Source organism: Rhea americana, unplaced genomic scaffold (assembly GCF_003343005.1).
Source record: "Rhea americana isolate MKP2758 unplaced genomic scaffold, rheAme1 scaffold_152, whole genome shotgun sequence".
In the NCBI taxonomy this organism is placed as follows: Eukaryota; Metazoa; Chordata; class Aves; order Rheiformes; family Rheidae; genus Rhea; species Rhea americana.
In genome coordinates this window covers 435643-458205 of record NW_028185617.1, presented here as the reverse complement: position 1 = coordinate 458205, position 22563 = coordinate 435643, and the positions used below count along the sequence as shown (strand labels likewise).

The 22563-nt window shown below is 36.8% G+C and overlaps 1 protein-coding gene across 1 annotated transcript in view; it reads right to left on the bottom strand.

The window, feature by feature from the left end:
* Positions 1 to 22563, bottom strand: part of CADPS2 (calcium dependent secretion activator 2) — a 277978-nt gene that overhangs the window by 220309 nt on the left and 35106 nt on the right. The window lies entirely within an intron of this gene.

Below are 22563 nucleotides of genomic sequence, written 5' to 3'. Positions count from 1 at the left end.
CTGTACATAGTACATATAAGACACGACAAGGCAAATTACAAATCAATTAAATTAGTGTCAGCATTTTGTAAGAGCTTTTCAGAGTTCAAGAGTAGTTGCATTCATCTCATAGAAGATGCCTTGGCAAGGCTGACCCTTAAAGCCACTGTGTGTGGACAACTCGTTTCTAGTAGGAAGCCACAGGAAACTCTTCCTTTGCAAAGTGTAACCAACAGACACACTGTGAACACTGCGGCATCAGCAGCAGTGCAAACAACAGACATGGGCCTGGGACAAGGGATAAGCTACGTCATCCCATCTCACAAATACCCTTTGGACAAGCAGCTGGCTCCTCGTAGTGGGAGGTGGCCCCACTCCCCGCATGGCTCCGCTGCAGTGGGGCTGCTCATCCACCACAGTGACACCCTCAAGCACAGCTAAAGCGCAAAGAAAGAGGCGTGATGCTGCGTAGTCTAAATAAATTTTTTCCTTTCCATCACCTTTCTGACCATTTGCTCTCTTCAGTCAGATGCTATGAACTGGAAGAAGAAATGCCTACACATTTTCAGATATTGTTTTCAGTAATTGAGAGCTATCAAAATGCAACTAATGAAGATGATAGCACTGCAGAGTTGTGATTCCACACACTGTCACTTGAAGGAAGATGGTGCACCCAAAACAACCTAAAAGTCACTGTGCTTCATTTGGAAAATACTAAAATTGGGGTGGGGGGGAGAAGCGCTRAAAGGCTGAGCAGAGTACTCAGGCAGAAACAGCTCAAGAAAAATATATTCTGCAAGTCCTGGTGCTTGCTGATCCATGTTTTCCCTGTAGAATATTTTAAAAYGCAGTTACTTAAAAAATAAATCTTCCAACAGATATCCTAACTCATGTTGTCCTGAGGGCTGCAGATTAAGCCTGAAGAGCTAGGATCAAATCATGATTACAGAAGACATCATCATCATCTGAAAATCACATTTTGTGCTCTACCTATCATGTGGGATTTTCTTTTTTATAAACATTAACATGTAAGGTTAAACTTTTATCCATAAGGGGAGCTGACATGGTTATTGTCAATTAATATTGATACCAATTTCCTYAAAATGCTATACAAATATTTAATCTCATTTCAAAAGAAATATATAGTCAGATATTCAAGCCAGCAATCAACCTTATCAACACAAATTGGTACATGGATATTACACCTTTCCATGTTTTAATGCTCTGCAATTAAAATTAATTCATTTTTCCAGCAGTTTCACTGAAAAGCGAATAGGAAAAAATAAATCAAGATAACTTCAAACTACTTCACCCATTTTGTATTGTTCATAAACAGMATTAAATCTTCCATCACATTAGTTTGCATACTTCATGAGGGAAAGCAGAAGGATAAAGTTTAAACCTCAAGCCTCTCCCCTCAAAACACTTGTGTTTATCCAAGATTACACAATCCTTTTATTGCTAATATCAATCTAATTAAAAACAAAATTCCACAATGCACACACTATAAGATCAGCACAGTATCCTTTACTTTCTCACTACCTTATTTTGSTCATATTATTCAGATTAACTTGGGATGTAGGGGCTGAAAAGTCACTAGCACTTCTCTTCACTTGCGGACCAGATTAATTCAAAACTTACTTCTGAATTCGATCTTAAATTTCTAAGAGACTATGGAAAAAAACCTGCTCCATTTTTCAATACTTACCTGGGACATGGGAGTATTTCTGTAATATTTGGTGTCCGCAATATCAAAAAAAAAAAAAAAAAAAAAAAAAAAGAAAGATGGCATATTTGTGTTTGGGTGAAAATCTTTTTATATTGGTATATGCAAACAAAATACAATTTGCCCCTAACCCTAATCCTGCAACAAAAATAAAAATTCTTCAAATTCAAATTCAAAAGAAGTGTTGCTTTTCAAGAATATGAAGAAACTTGAGTTTACAGCAAATTAACATTTTTCAAAAGGATATACAAAATCCATGTTTTCAAGAGATGTCAATATTGATGCTGTTAATCAAGCAAAAAAAATGCTTATAACACAGTTTCACTCTTAAAAAAGGYGGAAAAAAAAGCAAGCATGTTATAAGGGTGTATCTAATTTTGAAATGCTCGCTTTCAGATGTTTTGAATCATAAACTGCATTTGAAGTAAACATCATAAATTATTCCAAGAGATTTCTTCAGCAAAAGATAGGGCGTGATTAAAGGCAATTACTCGAAATATAAATTCAAGGTAACAGATTATGTAATGTATGGTTGGTTCTTTAAAGAAATCAATTTTACATAAAGCTGTTATTTTGAGTGGCAACTTACCAAATCTTTTCCTGAGGAAAAAATTACAATATCATCCTTAAAATTAATTACCTGTATTTGTGATAACTGAAAAAATAATACTTCTATTAAACAACCCCACTTATAAGACTTAGTTTGCAACAGAAAGCCATAAGAGAATGGCAATTCACAGGTGAGAGTGAAATGTACCATATGTACCTTTAATTAGACACAATAAGATGCATTAACAAGCTATTAAACATACGGTTATTCCTGTCCCTGAAAGGCATACGGTACACATCACATTAAATACAAAAACRTTTGCTTCAATTACATTTTTTGAGATTTGTCTCCTCCTGCTCAGTTTTAAAGATTTCTGAACAGTTTCATGCTTGATTTTTTTTCCCTTCTAAACAGGAATTTAGGGGAATCACTACTCTCTGGAGCATGTTATGCTGCCGGTTTCGTGGCTTTGGATTTGCTCAACTATGATAACAGCCAAATTAGTTCAATTATTGTTCTGCCAACATGCCAGGGAGTCTCTCTGGCTGAACATCTGTGCAAAGCCCAGGTTTTCCAGAGGGCCTCATCTCCACCAAACTGAGATACATATATATATATATATATATGTATACACACACATATATATACACATATATATATATACACACACATATATATATATATACACACACATATATATACACACCATATTGAAAGTACTTTCTTGTCAGCATTCGTTTCTCCAGTGAAAAGTCTAAGCTTTTATATACTTAAGGTAGTCCTCCAGTTCCTTTCTTCAATGTGGATTACCTGCACAGCCTGATTATCTCCATGAGGCAAGATATTTGTGTTGATATGTATGAAACACATATGAAAATGAAATACTAATTAAACACACTAACTGCACTGCCAGCTGTTCCTCCCTTCGTTCATATATTTGCGTTGTCGGATCATTAAACCTAGTTTTAATGAAACAATCATTCAAAATACCTTCAATTTTAAAATGTTAACTTAGTCTCTCAAAACTGTGGTGGGATCTGGAAAGAAAATAGTATTAAAAGCATGAATGTGAAATAGAAAACACCAAAAAAGCTATTATGGAGACCAAAAAAAGAAAAACCTATTTCTAGAGGGAACTATATCTGGCAGAGTAGACATGATCCTTCRTAAACTCTTTTACTTAGAAGTAATTTGATGACAGCATGAGTTTCTAATGAAATATTTCTTGTTTCTGGCAACATTTTCTGGGTGTCCTTAGAGAAATTTTGAGTTGACACTGTCTGCCAGTTAGCATTTGAATTTTTAGCACTGTTCTTCCATCCTTGAATCTAGATCAACATCAATACTTCACATTACACTCTGCTACCAAGCTATCAAATGCCAAGAAAGTATAGGCGCTATTAACACGTGCAACGTGTTCAGGAACTGTTAAAATATGTTCTGAAGGACTGAATATATTCATCTTGAGGAGCTTTTTCAATCCACATCATTCAGATCCTTTCTAAGTACTTCTGGACTAACATGAAAGTCCAAGCCACTCATACAGGTTTTGATTGATACAATTCTCACAGCACAATCATCTGAAGGTGACCAGGCAAGGAATTTAAATAGGASTAAAAATTGCTTCATCTTCCATTATAGCGACATCTTCCCTTCCAKTGAAAATTATTTGTTGAGCACATTTACTGAAATATAGTAAATATAGTAAATTTARTTTAAATTTACTTTTAATCCTAATTATTAGGCATACACAGTTTCAGTTGTAAATGCTAGTACAAAGCTTAATTTAAAGTATCTTTTAACAATGGATAGTTGCATTAAAAGTGTATTTCTGCTTAAAGATGGAAAAAATCATCATTTGGCAATAGTTACAACTTGAGAAAAAACAAATTAGAAATACTAAACAAATCTCACATCTTCTAGCTATTATCCCTTGTGTAACAGTATTTCTTTTTATTGAACATCMTATGAAACATAAGTAATTACATATGCAGGTCACACAAACAGGACAATCTTTTTTGTGTATGGAAAAACCTAGGAAAATCATCAGTAATATGCATGAACTCCATTGTAGCTATTCTTAGCATTTTATTTTTTTAAAGAAATAAATATGATGGCTATTAGGCCACAAGTCACAAACTTTTATGCATGCTTTCTTTCATTTAAGAGACACATATTGATTCAATTTTCTATTAGCATCTCTTTTTTAGACATCTTAGAAAGAAAAAAAGGTTATAAATACTTACGATGTTTCTATTATTTTCATGTAAGTGGTGTGTTATTATGAAAAATAACACTGTAATCTTGCTACACATACTACTTAACAAGATCATTCAGCTGCTTTGTTACATGCCAGTTCTCTTAGTAGAGCCAGAGTCAGCTGTAGGCACAGTACCAACTGGCAACAATTGATTGAATTATTACTACAAGTTCTTTTATTCTCAGGCAAAAAACTTCACAAAAAGAAATTTTGTGATTTAAGCCCTTTGTTTAAACAACAAAAACAACAACAAAGGGCTGCAAAAAGACAAAACAAACCTGCGTAAGGACATACAAAAATATGCTACCTCAAAAAAARCTAATATGGGAATTTACAGTATATGATGTGCTCCACAGTCTCTCTCAACACCCATACCCTTGTCTTGGCTAAGTGCGAGTTTGCCAACTTCACTTTTACAAGGCATATTGCTTAAAGCAACTAATTAGAAGATAAGAGCATGTACATATGGAGCAAGGTACTATGGAAACTCATACTCACATCTTACACTCAAGCTCACACTCAAAAGTTACCCCAGTGTAAAGAGTTTACAGCAACTTTGTCTTAAATATGCCCCTTTATTTCCATCCAAATGTCCCTACTCCAACTACAGCTGGCAAAAAAAAAATTATACATATATATACATACACAGACACACACGTATATACACACATATCTATATATCTATATCTATAAAGGCTATTCCCTCACCCTAATCTTTGTCTACAGGAAACAGTAAGGGTTTAAACAATATAAGACAGAGAAGAGATTTTGGGGTACGGGCRGGAGAGGTGGGAGGTCTCAGGGAAAAAAAAATCCTAAAATTAATAAAAAAACCCTAAATAAGCCATTTTTTCTTTCTAAGTTAATGAAGATATAGATCCAGTTTAAAATGTCAGTATGATTTGCATAAAAAAGAATACACTACTAAAAAGTTGATGTTGACAACACTTTTTATGAAGCCTTACAGCATTACCAAATCCTCTAAAAGGTTCTCTGACTCCAACCAACACTGCAAAATTARTTTCACAACTATTGTGAAAAACAATTTTCAAAGTTCTTTTCATATATTACTTTAAAACATCTTAYATTCTCAGCATCTTTCACTTCTTTACTTTATTGAGAACTAATGGTGAGGAAAAGCCATCATACAAGCAGAATGAAAATAAATACAGCTGCCTGCCATAAAATGGAGACATGTAAGAGGGGATGTGATTAAAGGAAAAGGCAATGTATGCTGAAGAGAAGAAGTCTCACCTCTGCCCATTCCAAAATGATGGGCCACTCATTTTGGGGAGCAATGAGTCTGGAGAAGGAAATGGGAACCACGATGGATCCCTGAGCCTCTCAGGGCAACGCTGTGGCCAGAGGACAAGCGCAGTCCTCAGGGCACAACAGCAGCAGATCCTTCATGGGACCTGCGAGACTTTGTCACCACTAGTGCCCAGATTCCCCTGCTCCACAATGCAGCGATGTGAGTGAGTCGAGGGAGGGGGAATGAAAAGAAACCACAGCAATACTGAAAGGACTGTAAAACCTCTTCTAGTAAAAGTCATGAAGCATTTCATCACTGTAAGTTAAAAGATTTAGCAATCAGAAAGGGGCATGGGTAGATCAGGTATGTACATACCTATGCAGGCAGTAKATTTACAAAGAGAGGATTCTTCTAAATAGCAGAAATAAGTTTCTATGAGATCGAACATCTAGAGGCTAAAATGTAATATATAAAAATTAATCAAACATTAAAATCAAGGTGATTTTTAAAAGATAAGGGCAAAATTCATGGAGATGAGGTTGTGGAAGACTATTCCACATTATTCCACCATTCATCAAAGCAGGTAATGCTACAAGAGAGGCAGAAATGGACTAGATGGGTCCCAGCTTAGATACAGCTCTAGACACACAGAGGAATTAAAAACAAACAAACAAAAACAAACAACTCAAAGAAAAACAGTGCACTCCAAACCACTACCTCAAAAGGGAAAAATATCTGTTTTTCAGATACACATAATGTATCTGAAATGTATATTTCAGAGGTACATAATGATTTTTAACCAAAATTTAATTTTCATACTAACGTTCCCCTCAAAAATAAGATAAAGTAAAAGAAAAAARGAAGTGCCTTACTTTTAGGTGCAAAACTACTGTGTCTATAATACATCTGTTACAGAAGAACATGTGTGCTATATCCAGTCCTAYAAAGTATAAATCTCTGGTTTTATAAATAAGAAGTTGTAACTGAACATTTTTCAACATAAAATTTACTTTTTTATTTGCAATGTGAAAACTGAGATGTTAGTTTCAGTTAGTTAAAATGTTATTTATAAATGTGTATACATATATAAATGTTTACACATCTATCTACCTATGTGTRTGTAAATATATGAAAACACACATAYGCACACAAACAGATACCATCCAAGTCAGCCATGTTCATCCATTATCCATTTTGGAGAAAAACTGAATTCAGCTATAGCTTACCACTTCTTAAGTTTTGAGTACAGTTTTGGATGCATTTTCAAATTTTAAGAGATAAATTTGAAAGCTGTGCTTTTAACAAAAATCCTACATTTTGTTGCTGTTGGCAYRATACAGGATTTTTTTAAAGCACAATTTTCAAATTTATCTTTTAAAATTTGAAAGTGAATTAAGAGGAGACAGAAGGACCACAAACACATTTTTTCACTCTAAAAAACAAAACAATTACTCATACACAGATGGTCTCTCTACACCTTGTACCCAGTGCACCTGCACTGAGATTCTCCTCTTCATTAGGCAAAACAGTGCTGGGAACTTAATTTGCCACAGGAGCAACAACAGATTTTTCTTCATTTATCGACAGTCACTGCTGCTTCTGTTGCTTTGAGAAGATCACATTTATACACTGAACATGTCCTGTATTTTAACAGCCAGGGCTGTTTACAGGGCATCTCCCATTTAAAAGATGGCTGCAGTTCAAAACGCACACTACATCTCTGGACCAGGAAGCATCTAGACACATCACATCTCTCTCTCCATGTGAACCAGCTTCCATACCAACTTGCTTTAAGGAAGTTCAAGTTGGTTAAGAGCTTTTTTCACTTTTATTAAATCCTGGCATCTCTAGTTCTTGATATCCTGCATCTTCCAGCACAGTAAAAGATGAAATAAACTAGAGAGAGACTCAAAATACTGATTCACCCAAGAGCCATGGCAGTTTCCTACTTCCATTGCTAAGATTACTCACATGCCATGGATTCAGTGTAAAATGTCTGTGCCTTTCAGACTGCCCACCGTAAGTGCAGCAACACCTTCTGCACCCATGTAGACCACAGGAAATGCTTCATTTCCTGTACCTGGATAGTTACAGATGATCACACCACCTACTCCATTTGCTGCTGCAAACTTCTGCTTGTGAATATACACTGTTCCCTCATTATAGGGGCTACCCAGGTCTCCATTTCTGTTGGCCTCCTGAAGTTTGTTGAGGAGCTGCAAGCATGGTAGTTTGGTCCCTTGGGTAGCACCACCAGTCTTTAATGGTGAAGTTCTTCCAAACATTCTGTTATCTGCCGGTTCCCACAATGTTCTATTCCCCACCCAAAACAAAATGTTCTGGTGAGCAACCCAGAATGCATGTGCTTCCAACCAAAACAGATCGGGTAACCAACCAGAACAACAACACTTAGCCACTAGGTAGATTTGGCCTCTCAGTCCTCCAGTCTCAGTCGACTTTGGCTCCAGTCTCAGTCGACTTTGTTCCTTCCTCAGTCAGACAAATCTAGGCAACTTGAAGCAAGCTAAGAGCTACAGGCAGTTGACAAGATTAGGCATAAAGCAGAGGCAGAACTAGCACCTGCTTTCTCAGGCCATTGCTGCGCAGGAAGCTCAAGATATCACAGTCATGGCAGCCAGTGGTGGACTCACGTGTGTGTGTATGCTGCTGAGCTMACACATGTTCTCGGCTCACGTGCAGACACTACAGCTGAGCTCTTCCTATCCTGTGGAAATACTTGTATAGAAAAAACTCCGCAGTGGACAGATAAATCCTCTGTCACAGTAGACAAACTTGTTTTTTACCCTTCCTGTCCTAATCCTAGACATATCCTGTAAGGACACTGGTCCCAGTTGGACCTGGAGCTTCTGTCACAGCAGCTGAGCCTGCTGAGAGCCGCTCTGCCTCATAGCAGCACTGTGGCCAGTGGGGATCCTCACTGTGCTCCTGTGGGACATTTCTTCTTCCAGTGTTTGTTGGTACTGGCATGCAAATCTCCCATGCTGAGCACAGAAGAGAAACAAGACTCACATGATTTTCACGAGCCTTATATAACTGTGGTGCAGTCAACCAACTGTCCCCTAGATAAGTAACCTCAACTAGATCTGTTTGCCACTGTTACTATACAGTACTTAAGTAACGCTGCATTGAACATAAGTGTACCCACAAAAATCTTGAAAATTTAATCTTTTCTCTTCCTCTCCAAAAAATTGCTAATGAACAAATTTCACTATAAAGCATGACTGCTTTCAAGTTCYGACAACACTGCAAACTCCACCTTTAAAATGTTTGTAGAATTTTAACAGTACTCCACATGCAAACCATAAGTGTATTGCCATATGAGGGCCAAGCACTGCTTCTTGTATCAGCTTACAAAGACTGATGACCCAACTAGACTTTGATTAGTTAGCTAAGTCTCCAATGTATTTTTTCATGCCAATGTACTAAGATCGATGTTTGGGGTACTCTTAAAATGCACTGATCGCATAAAATTGAACTTTTTCATACAACCTTAGGAAAAAAGGTTGTCAGATAATGCTTATAGACATTTCTGCAGGAAAACTCAATCATCAAACATGCAAGTACAGGAAGGAGTGTTTTATCCTGAAGAGGTGATGTTTATATTAAAGGGTAAATTTTTATTTTAAGTTTGCTTGAAACAGAAGCTTGAACTATATTAATGATAACCATGTCATAAGGTGTCAATTAAACTTCAAAAATACAAATAAATGGAAGTACCTCTTTGATAAAGACTGAGTAAGGACATAAGGGACTTTGATGGAAGTCCCAGGAAAACTCAGGTTTCTGATACTTTCTGATGTGCTTTTTAAAGCTATCAGAAAAGCACATGTCAAATACAAAGTATGACTTTCACTCACGGAGAAATCGCACTTCTGTTGAATGCAGAAGCAACACATAAAATTGATAAAGTTCTAGAAGAATTTGCTAAGCTAACACTAGATTTACAGTATGATCTCTGAAACATTTTTAGAAGTATTACAGAACAAAAATCACATATAAATAAATATCAGCTATTCTTCACTCAGTTTCATGGTTGAATTACATCTCTTTTTTTTTTAAAAAAAAAAGAGGGAATCTAAAAAAAAAACCACATTAAAAAGATGTCTATGCTGCCAGGACCCTTTCCACAAAGGAAAATGATATTGAACAACAGATTCAATATACAACYGTCTTCCACATCAATTAGCATAACCATGTTCCTGATTTACATTCAGCTAGAAAGTATATGCTCTTGAGTTCTTTATAAAGATTTTAAGTATTTTTCAGGGCTAGATTAAATTTTAAAAATCCTGGAAAAGACAAAAAGTTCTTTCTCATTTTTCCTTTTCAATGACATGTTTAAAAATAGTATATTTCAGGTTTTATTAAAATTTTAGAAAGTAGAAGAGATAATTGCTCTAGAAACTAAGAGAAACAAGTTTCTTCCCTGAAAATTTGACATATGACACGCATCATCTCTTACCTCCTCTTGTTTCACTTTTTTTTTTTTTTTTTTAAGGTCATGTGATGTGCTTGAAATTCATTTTGATGCAAAGCAAAGCTTTCGAGTGTGAGATAAAAAGAATAGCACTTTTGCTGCTACTGTAGTAGCTCCTCAAAGTGTCTCATACACAAACTCATAAGCAATTCTGCCTGCAGTCAACAGCCCTCATTCGTTTCTCCTTAGAGTTTTCCCTGTTCCACACTGAGTCAAAATGTTCCTCATTTCAGCCACTATTATGAGCAATGTACTCTGGGACCAACTCGCACTTTCCTCAGTAGTTTTATCTCATTCTGTAACTGTACAACAGATAGAACTGGGAATTGGGGTTATTTTCATGAAGAAGCAAAAGACTTTGGACAATCTGGACAACAGCTTCCTCATTTAGAGATTTAAGAATCAAGGYTTACAGCCACTAAAAATTAATATATATTGTAACCAATACTGTTTTCAGTTACATCCTGGGACTGCAGAAAAAATATTTTTTCTAGACATGTTCCCACYGCATTTATGAGAGTCTGAAAAGAAATAAAAAGAAATAAAAAAATTATAAAGTTGTTTAGACTGAAAGCTGTTTTATCAGTTAGCAGACTATAGGAATATGATTATTTTGGGTAAGAAATAAATACCYACATCTTAGGCAGTAGCTTAGTACATCTAAAGTTCCTATTTTTAYGCTCATTGAATAAATTACTGCATTAGTCATTGAAACTGTTTATATTCAATGAGAAGACTAATATTTACTAATGCATTTTAATAACTACTTTTAATAATTATTGGTTGCTGAACAAGAATGGAAATAGAATTGTATAATGTGATTTGCTCAGTATTTTGACATCAGAAATGCTTCTCCCCTTTATTAATGAAATTCTTAGAAGACTCACTTGCAGGTCTTTTGCTTCTCTCCTTCCCCGTAGGAAATATCCTCCATACACCTTTTTAATTTTTTTAAAATGAAAGAGTCAGAGCTAAAGGGCTACTTTTCTGTACTGTTTAAGTGTCCAGAATAGGGTCCCTACTATCAGGAAAAAGGAACAGCTAAGTGATTTTAAGAGATCAGGTTAATAAATCAGTATTTCTCCATTTAAGTAATTCTGTCAAGATTTTATTTAATCAGCTATTTCTTCTCCCAAATGTACACTACGTCTTGTGCCTAATTCAGAGGAAAAAAAAATTGCTTAACTAAAATTCTCAAATTTTGGTTAACAGCAATTTTTTCCCCCTCTTTCAAATTTCACTTTAAATTGAGTAAAAGCTATCAGATTCACAGTAATGGATCATTGTTCTCTGAAAAGCCATAATTATTCAAATTTTTCCCTCMAATTTTTTAATATAATTTCTCCTACATTTATGAAGTGTATTAAAAATGATAACTCTTTATCATTTAAAAACCATCAAAATTTAAAATTTTTAGGTTTGTTTTCTTCGCTTCCTTTGGGAAATATCATAACTGTATGTTGGACATTTCCCATAACTTAGCAACCAGCAGTCTGGATTTTTTTTGAAAAAAAAAACAAAAACAAACAAAAAAACACACAAAAAAACCCACCTGAAGGTGTGCTACTTCCCTAGGTTTATACACTTCTAAGCATATTACACAACACTGTGTGTTGGGACTTGTTTCTTGCCTTCTTTATCAAATTGGCATAAGAAGCCATCCAACATCTTTCTGAATTTCTGTTCTTGAGGGCTACACATTCACWGTCTCATGTACTGCAGTGTTCATGCCTGCGGCATAACAAGAAACAAGCACAGCTATAGTGACAACCGCCATAAAAAATCCACAAAACTATTTCACCCAGAAGCAGTGTTTTCTTCCAGTTTCATTTATCAAAGTTATCCCGATGCCCTTGTGGAACAAGTGTACTTGTCCTCCTCTCAACACCGACAGTAGCAACATTAGTTTTTACACCCTGGTGAGACATAGCACGTACAGTGCTACTTATATGAAACTAGTTGTGGATTACTATACCAATGGCTCTGTTTGCTACAGGCATTGCAATCTTGTCTTTAAGTACAGCCCCTTCTTTCGATAAAGGCTGGGGAAGGCCTGTAGTTCACCGGCTGTGTGCAGCGTGTTGGGGGACTTCTTGGCCGTAGGATGGCACTAGCACTCTGGCATCTCTGTCCAGTGGACAACTGTCTCCAAACAGCACCTGGAGGTACAACTCCAAATCAAAAGGYTATGCTCACACAGGTGAGGATCTTTCTAGTGGTTGGATCTGTGCAGGAACGTATTCAACACCAGCAGCCAGAAAGAGGCAAATTCTCTTTCCCAAGGATGAGGCTCAAGCATCTTCACATGAGGCTCTGTAACAAGCAGTTACAAAAATGACCTCTTGCCTGTTGTCCATGGCARGGATCAAATAGCTGATAAGCAGGTACAAGGACTGCAGAACCAAATCTGCATGTTTGAAAGTGTTGTGATGTTCGATTTATTAAAAMATAAAAAACAGGCTACAATTAAAACAACCCTTAGTAGCTCTGTGTTCAGTAATGGGATTGTGACATCTTCTGACATGGTACTGGGGAGAAAGCACCATCCCATCTGCCTGTCGCTTTCCTATCAGCTAGGATACTATAGATCTGGTCTATACAATGACACAAAGTTTGAAATCACAACCATACGGTATGCTGATCATTCCTATTTAACTGGGAAAAGAAAGGTGCAAAGGTCAACTGAGGCTGAGTAATGCCTCAGTAAGAGGCCTCTACAGGCCTGTGCTTTTCTACCAGCAGTTCTGCTCTGCTTATAAAGCCGCACCACTTTTGCAGGGGCCTCTCAAGACCTTCCGATACAGATGAAAGAATAGGGTGTACAGAGTAGWTATAGAACAGACAGTGATGTTAGGTTCAACAGTTCAAAACAGATGTGGTAGCCTGGTTGTTAGTTTGCCAAGACGAAGAGGTTACAAATTAGTCACCTAAAAGTGGTTAATTGCTATTATGYCTGGTCTCTGTCATGAGGGGCCTAATCTACATGCTAGACAGATAAAGTTTCTAATGCACTGACTGACAAAGAATTTAAGAAACAAATGAAAGATATTTCATACTGAATTGTGACAGGCAACTCCACCAAAGGGAGGGAGAAGACACTTTGTTTACTTGCAAGTTAGATGCGATGATACAACAAAGAATTCTTCATATCTGAGGAAGAAAAACATCTTTTATTCTAATCCAGAGGTAACCAGCCTGTTTCCTGTTTAAGAAACAAATGGATGTCATTTCAAGGGAAATGATTTAACTAATCGAAAACCTCTAGAATACTTAAAAGGGGAGACTGGGSAACATCTTCACATTTATAACCAAAGAAGAGAGGCATGCACAGACACTGAAACCCCAGCTACCATCTTGTTGGAGTCAGAAACCCCAAGTGAGCTGGGGAGGATCAGGCAGCTCTCACTCAAGAATATGGTTATGGGAACCTGAATCAGCTTCCAGAGACTGTCATTAGCAGACCTTCAGCAAGCAGTAAGATATAGCACACATACTGGATTCCCAACACCTAATGGATACTCCTCCTCTTTTTGCCCAAGTGAATTTTCTTGGAGAGGAAGGTGAAATTCAGCAAGCATAAGGAGCTGATAAACATATGGCTTCCAGAGTTCCCCGCCTCTTGACAAAAGCAGTTGAGCTGCACATTTGCTCCCCAAAACACTGACCTTGYATTACTTTCTGCCTGACCAGAACAGCAGCCTTTAGGTACACCGACAGGAAGTTCCCAACGGCAGGATTTTTGAACAGTCTACTTTAGCTACTGCATGCTAGGAAAGCTCAGTTAAAGTGGACATGCCTCAGAAGTATCACTGAAGAAAGGCTCACTTCCACTTATCACTGGTCCCATTCATTCTCCTAGCAGGAGAATTCCTGCAGAAAGGTGACCAGCCCTGACTACGAGAGGGAGATCAGAAATTGTGAAAGGAGCTAGAAACCAAAAAGAAGAAACTGAAGATTGAAAGAAACACATGTCAAAAAGGAAAATAGAGCCATGTGGAAAGCAYAATAAAAGCATTTACTTAGCATGCATATTCATAGATGATCATAGAATCACAGAATCAGTAAGGTTGGAAGGGACCTCTGGAGATCATCTAGTCCAACCTCCCTGCTCAACCAGGGTCACCTACAGCATGGTAGACAGGCGGGCCATGAATATATCCATGGAAGGAGACTCCACAACCTCTCTGGGCAACCTGGTCCAGTGCTCTGTCACTCTCACAGGGAAGAAATTCCCCCTCACGGTCAGGCAGAACTTCCTGTGCTTCAATTTCTGCACACTGCCTCTTCTCCTGTCACATGCGACAACTGAAAAGAGTTTGTCCCTGTCCCCTTGACACCCTCCCTTCAAGTACTTATACACATTGATAAGATCCCCCCTCAGTCTTCTCTTCCCCAGGCTGAAGAGGCCCAGCTCTCGCAGCTGTTCCTCATAGGGCAGGTGCTCCAGCCCTCTGATCATCTTTGTAGCCCTACGCTGGACTCTCTCCACCCAGCTCTCCATCCTGTCCAGGTCTCAGGCATAAATACACAATTTATACACAGATAAGGAACTTCCCCTTTTTTGCTGGACTTTGGGGAATTTAGTGCTGTACAAAATAAAGATTAAAATTAGTGCTTTATTCCCATCCCTTAGGATATAATCTTTCTAGATATAGGACCGAATTTCTTGCATTACCTTTGAAAAAGAAAAATAAATGGAAGTACAATAAAAATAAGAAAATATTCCTCTACTTCACTGAATATTCCTCTAGAATGACTTGTGCATTTAATTTTTATTCCACTTGACTGAAAGTGGAAATTATGTAAGTGACAGAGCTTTTATCATTGGTATTACACAGGGCTCATTTTGTGAGAGATGAAAATAATAGGCTATTTCATTTCCCTACTGCCATTAATGTTCTCCTGCACTAACCATTTTTACRCAAAGGCAAATTAATAGCTTTTAGTTTGAAATAACATTCTACCATATCTCTATTTTTAAACATAATAGGAGGCAGCCTACAGTCACAGTAGGTCTACTGAGATCCTAACAGTCCCTRCTCCCCACCACCATCCTAAATGGTCTACTCTTATTTAAAAAGAGAAGACCACTGTTTCACAGTATAACATCTATTCATTCAGATCATTTTTTTCTGCCAGTGCAGGTAAATGCTCAAAAAGCACATGAGCAAAAATAATTTGGGCTGAAGCCATTTGAAAGGTCATTCCATAACATCTTTGCTGTCTGTTTTAGCAACCAAAAAGTTATCAGCAAACTACTTGAAACTAAATTCCAACAGAAGTTGCACTACATTCACCYACCTCAGGCTTACTGAAAGTGAAGCAATTAACCTACTGCTTTCTTTCCTRGAACTACTTAGTTTTGGTGAGGTTTTGATTGTTTGTTTGTTCTGAAGGGGTAAGAGTTGATGCACCCAGTTCACTCTGTGGGCTAACGAAACCAGCAGAAGAACTGACACACCAAAAGCATTACAAAACTTGGACAATCACTGCTGAACAAAGACAAGAGCAGCTCTGGGCAGAGCCTCTCGAGCCCTGYGCAGTTTGTTGTGTTATTCTCCTCTTTTAATATAGCATCTTTAACCCATCATGATCCCCAAGATTTATGGTAGAGCAAGACATAAATGGGAAAAGTCAACCTCTTTCCAACTATGGAAAAAAAAATATTTTGTATCCATGAAGGTATTCATCATCTTAAGATAGATAAAGTGTGTAGAAGGGGCAGGCAAGGATCTCCAGGAAAGAATGAGGACTGCATACCAGTCTCAAAAACAAAAAGGAAGGCTCTCTATATCTGTTACCTCCTGTACCATACGGGAGAAACTATAGGTTGAGGAATAACAGTTGCAAGGATAAACCACTATGATTGTTTTAAAARAACTCACTTCATTACTAAAATGGAAGTAAGAACAATCTAAATAGGAGAAAAGAAGGTCAAAACTCCTGTAGACATCAAAAAATGAGGATAAGAATGAGTGGAAAGGGAGAAAAGTAAATGAAGAAGGAATATAAACCAAAGGATAACATGTGGAAGATTAAAGAAGTCAAATCCCATCTAGATCATAACTTAGCAACATCTGAAACTATCAGAAAAGAGAAAAACTTATGCATTAAGAGACAAGAAGTATTCAGAAGACATTCATACAAACTGCGTTTAATCTTGCAACTTACTCGTTTGCCTTAGATCTCCCTTTATATGTGCTGGACGGGACATATTCATCCAAGTGACAGTTGAAGAGCACGTAGTTCAGGCTCTGTTCCGAGAGGTTCCTTGAAGGAACTTCCTTCTCCACAGTCAAGACAGAACAGCTTAGAAAGATTYGTATCTAGCGTGTTTGCCTAAGCATCTCAAGGAGCATCTCAAGGCAAATGGTGTGAATGCTTCCAAAAGTTTCTAAGTAAAACACTTCAAATACTTTCATAAGAAAAAGGATGGAAAGGCATTGCTAATTTAATGTGCAAGTTGACATGATAGATAACATTTGCTTTGTGACCACAATATATTTGGTGTTATAGAAACTGCCTCCTGGCCACCAAAAGACAACCTGTGCTTCAAAGGGTTTATATTTTAAAAAGGAGACATGAAGAATGGAATACAAATGAAAACACAAGCAGGAACAATACATCATGAAAATGAAGTAGTGAGGGTATGAAGGTACTTTTGCTTTGTTTCTACACTTAAAAATGTGCAGTTATTTGTTTGGACTTTCCTCTTACAGCAACACCATCTCAGCACTCATATCATAATGCACATTTATTCTGTGAAGTGCAGCAAAGGCTACTATAGAGCTGTTAATACACCAGGCCACTGGCATGTAAGATATAGTTGTTAGCTGCAGTATTATATTTTTATTCCAATAAACTTTCTTAAAATTTCAGACATCATAAATACATTCCCTTCTTTCTCCCATTATAAAGTGTAATCTTTGTGTGTCAAAAAACAATACATTTTCCTTGACTAATTTTTCACACGCGTGATCAATTCATAGTGTTGGTGGAAAAGCTACAATACACATAAAAGCTTCAAAATGTATTCTGAATCTTAAATCCTTCTTTAGATTTAATAATCACCCAGCTGGCTACACTTCAGACAGCAATACTTCAATAGTAAGATTTATGAACATTTTGCCTGCAGTTTAATCCCTCTAGATTTTAGCATGCAAAGTGCAAACTTTTATAAAATTAGACTATCTTTATGCATTCTAATTATATGTCAAAGTCCAAATAGCTTTAATGGTAACTTTAAGGCTTCTTAGTCATAGTTTGCTCTCTCTTTACAGCTACTGAATTTTTAGAATATTAATTCATTCCACTACAGTATTCTCCAGATCAGTTTAAAGACTTTTTTTTTTTTAAAAAAAAAAAAAATACAATTACCAGTTATCAGCATATTCTGTCTCAAGGACTTAACTGAGCAAACAATTTAAAACTCTTGCTACAGTTAAAGTAGGAATACCAAAATACAGCTTGGGGCAAATGTGAGACCTGCATGGACAATGCCTTCACAAAATGAAGGGTATCTTCTCCTCTCCCTTGGCATTTCCAGCCTTCCAATTTCTCTGTTCAGGAACACTGAGTCTCAGAGAGAAATGTTGCTAATACTAGAACAACCTATACCTTTACAGTGAAGTGCTAGTCTGAAATAATTACAATCATAGGAACCTCCTCCTCAAAGGTAACTTTAGTTGTTTACCAAGGACAAATCTAATTACCAGTTTAGTTTACTTAAAAGATACTAGGAACAGTTTTGTTGGACAATTAAACATAGAAGCAGAAAAAGTCTTCACAGAGGTCTTACAATTGAGCCTTTCCCCCAAATCCACTTCTTTCTCCACAGCTTATTTTATTTCTACTAAATTTTCCAGACTTTTCCCTACTTTATCTTTTACTCCCTGACACATTATATTTATTTTCAAAGGCTTTATTTTCTACCAAATCTGAAAGGCAGGTTACAACTGCAGGCAAGAATTTCCTAATTACAAGAGCAAGGATAGTASATGAGGAAATGATACCAGAAGGCATTAATCACAGCATAATTCTGCACAGGCCTGATAACTTTGGAGGGAAAAAGTATCTGTGGAAAGGGTGAACAGCACCATTAAGTGCTTGTGGTTGGCATTGTAGATTTTTACAGTCTAGACACTTTTGTCGTCTATCACAAGTTTAGGAGGCAATCCTACAATACTCCTGCGTCATAAAAGTTTGTATGGAAAGACTAATCAAGTTACAACAGATACAATGTGATATTTGTCAAGAAAAGATGCCGCTATGGGCAAATGTTGTGCAGTTGATCTGAAGATTATTTCCATAGCATGTTACACAACTTTAACAATGTCAAAAGCCTTGAGATAAAACACTTACTGTCTGTAGCCATTTAGTGACCACACATTGCAACTACCAGGTTGAAAGTACTAGGTAAACACTTTACACACTTCACTTAAAATGAGAGTTATTTTCACAAATGTTCCCAGGTGTAATTAGTCAACACCAGAATCATCTGCAAAATCTTTGCTGTTTAAGCTTTAATTTCGCAATTCATCCACAGAACCTCATAATGACGGATTGTGTCTGCACTGCTTTGCCTGAAATGCTCATAATTTCTAAACTTTACTTTGCAGCTTTACCTTGTGAAGCAGGATCACAGTGAAAGTCAGGAGTGTTCACTGCAAGCCTCATCCTCCTTCCCCTGTGGCGACGGCCAAAGTAAAGACCTGTGCACTGCAAGTGCAGCAGAGCAAGCAGTACGGGGTAGAGAACTGATGATGGAAAAGGGCAGAAACTCCACCGCAGCAAAAAGGTTGGGAAGTTTTCCCTTTCCATTTTACTTCCTACTCTGGTTTCAGATGGTTATTAATTAGACCAGCACTTTTCCTCTTCTGTAATTATGGGCACTGGGTTCAGCAAACTAGAAAGAGATAGAAAGTTATGCTAATTTTTTTTCTTTTAAAGGCCCATATAGTTCCTATACAGCTATTTSAAAATATTTTCAAACTAAGCTGGTCAAGAACTTTGGCAAGAACTGCAAATGGTACACAAGTCAAACAGAATAAGCAAACAAACGTTACCCTCCTGCTGTAAAATGAGTGTCAATTTGCACCAAGATAAGATTTAACTTATTTGGTTATTGTGACTAGCCTATTAGTCAACACGCTAATGAATTTTTAATGTACAGAGAGAACAGCACTAATCGCATRTCACTTGTAATACTACATTCTAAACACTACAAAGCTAAAGTCTAATTTCAAATTATTTTATTTTTGTTATTCTACTCTATTTCTAGTCATAATTAACTAGTGCATGAAATTTTTCACCTTTAGTCTACCTTCTCCTAGACTGTTCTGAAAATGTATTTCCCATTTATTTAAGAAGCAGGCTTGTACTGATCCAAATTAATGTATGTATGTGTGTATGTATTAATGTATGTATATATTAATGTATGTATGTATATACACATAYATATTTATTTATTAACTCAATTCTGTGTCAGGTATTTGAAAACATCTACACTACTCACTAGTCAACTTCTGAAATACATTACTCAGATCAGGAAGCATCCGACATCTTCAAACACAGATTTTCTAATTTGATGCTCTGAAAAGCATCAAATCCCTCCAAGTTTTTTTACTTTAATTATAAATTTTATGAGAACCAAAGACAACCACCTCATCATGGGCACTTATAAAAATGACTGTACCTTCTAAGAAACTTATCATTATAAAAGTGATTAATTTACAGTGGAACTTGCATACTAGGATACATGTTAATCACTATTTCAACACTAAAAAAATCAATTAGTAAAAAAGCAATAAACAATATATTTGGAATTTATATCATTGGTGCTTTCACAGAAKTAATTAATGCTTCCACCCAGTGAAACTATTCAAGTAGCTCATCCTAACACTCATTAGCAATAGAGCCTAAAAATCATGAAACAGGCAAAAATGCTCATGAGTTTGCATAGATAAAGGACAAAGATTAAGCGAAAAAAATATAACAGGAGCCTGTTAGAAGGGAAATCTAATTCTTGCTTCAGCCACAAAGTCAGTACACAGCTGTCCAACATGGAAATCATAGGAAACTAACTTTCTGTTGGTGAGTTTWGGAAAGAAAGAGTTTTTATGAGATTCTGTTAAATGCAAGCTACCAATCCTGGTACGCAAGAAGAAAGCTGTGTACCAACACTGTCTTGTTCCCAAGCCCAAGCGGGTGGGACAGTCACAAGGTGAAGGACACACACAAGCTACAACATATAAAAGGAAGCTATGAGACCTATGATACCTTGAGCTCTTTACTCATTGCATCCAATTGATTTTGACAGACTTTTTTTTAGCGCCTAGGTCAACATCTTTAACTACTAAGATAATACATTTTTTGGCAGGCTCTATTTGGAATCTTTCTGCATTAAATCATATCAAAATCTCAGAGCTTTCTAGGCACAGAGCAAGGTGCAGTATCACCATTAAAATCAGGAAGCCATTAACACTACAAGGTCTTCAACTAAAAGAGACTGGATCACAGAAGTAGCTTCTAAAGGTATTGTCAAAATGGATGAAAGTTTCACTGTCACTCTCAGTGTTTGATCTTCTAGGAATCACTATTGACAGATACTAAAGTAAAACAACACTCAGCTGAGTTACCACTGGTAGGTTGAACAAATGCTAAAATAAAACTTCAGCAAAATCAGTCTATTTTAATGTTAGTAGCAGGAACAGGTTTATATTGGTTTTATTAGAGTTTGGGTTTTAATTTTGATAAAGATTTATGATAGTTTTCTGGCAATTCTCTGTATTTAATCAAAACAAGCTGCTTCTTTTACAATAGCTGCCTTTACCTAAGCCTAAAGTAATTTTATTCTTTATTGCCTGTTAGGCTGTGTTTTAAGGTCTGTTCCCTGCTGAAAGCTCCCTAGGAGATTTCCAGTCACATTGCAAGTTCTCTGTTTATTGCTCATCTCTCTCTTCTTCACCTGCTCTACCAGAAATTCCTTCTACTTAGTTTCCACCTAGAAAGAAATCGTCTTCCCCCATTAGAAGTTTCTTTGATCCAGAGTGCAGCTGCCAGGTTAATGCGGACAAGTCTCTTTTGGCTGCCCAGACACTCTCAAAAGTGACCACAGAATTCATACAGGAGGCTGAACAAAGAAATTAAAACAGATACATCCCTCATCACACCATTATTTTCTTTGTCAAAAACACTGTTAATGAACGACCCATTATGTCCATCCAACTATCTGGTAAGCAAGTCATAAATGCAAGAGGAGAAAAAAAAATCATTTTTGTGACTTGTTTTCAAGGTACAGCATCTCTCCAGTCCAAAAGTAGCGTAGGCAAGCCTAATTTGCTAGAACTTCATATACATCATATCAGCGTTTGCTACACTTTTTTTTTTTTAAAAAAACAAAAATTTTAGGGTGAGCTTGAGGCTGGGCTTCCATTAAACAGGATTATAAAGAGGAGAAACAAATGAAGGATTGAGAAGAAACAACKGAAGGATTAGAGAAAACTTCAAATTACTCCATCGTACTAAACAGACCGCACTAAAAGCTATGTAAACAATATACATTTCTTATTCCAATGCAGTTGTACAGAAGAAGACATTGTCACCAATCTAAACTGAGCTACTGACTTTCTCATCTTTTTAGACAAGATCATCTGGTATTTCGATTAGGATCTAAGCGTAACACTTCAGTTTCTTTTCTCACTTCACCTACCTGCAAGCTCAAAATGAGTTGCAAAAAAAAAAAAAAGGTGAAGCTTCTAATCTGTGCAAACAAGAGTAGGAAAGAAATGTACTTTACATAGGCACTCCAAGTACATAGTGATAGCTTTTCCACTTCTCCCCTTGTTCCCTCACTTTTCCTTCTTCTGTTTCCAGGGGTGTGTAACTGCATTCACTTCACTTTTCAGTCTACATTGTATTATGAGCCACTAAGTATATGGGGGATATTATACTCRTCTGCTAAAAACGTGTCAGAAGACATTCATCGGTTTTTATATAACTGTGTCAAACAGACATGAGAAGCCACAAATGCTCTCTGTATTACAAGGAGATAGGGATACTCAAGTTTRGATCTCAGAAGGACCTCAGTGCTCTGATGCTGGGAATGTACCAGACAGCCCTGGCTGAGGTTCCTCCATACTCTCAGTCAGTGTATGGGGAGGTTCGGCATAACACAACAAAGTGTTGTGAGGAGACAGACTATCCTTGGGCAAGGAACCTTCCTCCTTCTCCAAGGAGCATTCCTACTACACCTGTTCCAAATTGCAGAATATGTATTTCAAGTACTGCTTAGCAATTT